This window comes from Rhinopithecus bieti, unplaced genomic scaffold (genome assembly GCF_001698545.2).
Source record: "Rhinopithecus bieti isolate Rb0 unplaced genomic scaffold, ASM169854v2 scaffold_43253, whole genome shotgun sequence".
Taxonomy (NCBI): domain Eukaryota; kingdom Metazoa; phylum Chordata; class Mammalia; order Primates; family Cercopithecidae; genus Rhinopithecus; species Rhinopithecus bieti.
The window spans coordinates 1-1477 of NW_016859276.1; the positions used below are offsets into that span (position 1 = coordinate 1).

Consider the following 1477-nt stretch of genomic DNA (forward strand, 5'->3'; position numbering starts at 1 on the left):
TTTCCATTCTGAAAGTTAACATGCTTTCAAATAAGCGAACTCAACTCGGAAACTGCAGCGGTAAACCCGAACCCTCTCACATCCCAGACCTCGCTTTCCAGCCAACATACCTGTTCTCTCGAAATACAAGGCAACGAAGGTCTCCTGAAAATTTTGCAACTGCCATAGTAACTTGCTGCAGTTTCTCCTAGCGACACGCAGCTGGACCTCCTCCGGGGTCGGATCACAGGCACTTTTTCTTCGGCGGCACTGGACAGCCGAGGATGAAGAGGCGCTTCCCTGATTTGAAAGAAGTGATCCAACGCCAGGGCCAGCAGGCAGCCAGCGCCCCCCACAAGGCCGGAAAGCAGCGGCCTGAGGGCGGAGGGCAGCGACCCGAGGCTGGTGAAGGAGACCCACCAGACGAAGCTGGCCAGGAGCAGCACCAGGATGCAGTGCCGGAGCCGCAGAGGGTGCGCGAGCGTCAGCAGCAGCCCCACGCAGCTCAGCACCAGCAGCAACCTGCCCGCCGCCGCCTCCGGGGGCGTGTGCGTGGCCGGGGACCCTGCGTCGCCATCCCCCCAAGGCCAGAACCACCACTGCCACACCAAGAAGTCCCCCAGGTAACAGCAGGCGGGCAGCGCCAGCAGCCACCAGGAGCCGCCGCTCCGGCCCGGGCCGGGTCCCCGCTTGGTCCGGGTGAGGAAGCAGGTGAGGAAGAAGAAGGCACAGGCGATGCTAAAGAGGGGGCTGAGGCTGTGCGAACACACGCTCAGCAGCGTCCGCAGCCAGGCGGCCCCGGCAGCCCAGCTCTCGGGTTCCGCGCCCAGCAGCAGGGCGAGGACAAAGGCAGCCAGGGCGCCCAGCGAGAGGCGCGCCCGGCAGAAGGGGGAGCCGCGCCGCGGCTGCTGGGGGGAGGCCGGCGGCGGCCGCAGCTCCACGTTGCAGAAGCGGCAGAGGTGGAAGAAGAAGCCGCGCGGAGGGTCCTGCCGCAAGGGGCTCACGCAACTCTTCACGTAGCCGTTCCTCAGACTCTCGGGGGGCGAGCCAGCCCCATCCGGCTGCTGCAGGGACCGCATGGCTTTGGCGTCTCGCTCGTCCCTCCTCATGGCTGAGGCCAGGGGTGGCCACGGGACTCAGCACACCCCGCTCCTACCGTAGCGGCCGCTCGCGTTCCCAGACCCCAGCCCCTGCGTTCGGGGCGTCCCTCGACTCACAACCCGTCAGGGCTGCGCCCGCCGCCACGGCCCGCAGTCCCCACCGCGCGGACTGAGGAGCGGCGGAGTCCGGGACATGCTGGCTGAGGAGAGGGGCAGAAGGGGCTTCTCTCCAGGACCAGTTTGGCTGCCGCCTCCTTTTCCCTTGGGCACCTCTCGGGACTGGAGACTCGGTGTCGCCTCCCAGCTCCGCTGGCTGCAACAGTTACCTCACGGCCCCAGCCTGGTCCGTTGGGCGCGCGAGCGGCGGGCGGGCGCTCCTCCCCCGCGGCTGTCGCGGC

General features: G+C 67.6%; 1 pseudogene across 1 annotated transcript; it reads right to left on the minus strand.

Moving 5' to 3' along the window:
- Window positions 1–110: 110 nt before the first annotated feature.
- LOC108525367 (cGMP-inhibited 3',5'-cyclic phosphodiesterase B pseudogene) lies at window positions 111–1471 on the minus strand (annotated as a pseudogene). The gene has a single exon (XR_001884263.1). The product of XR_001884263.1 is annotated as a cGMP-inhibited 3',5'-cyclic phosphodiesterase B pseudogene (transcript).
- Between the last annotated feature and the right edge of the window lie 6 nt (window positions 1472–1477).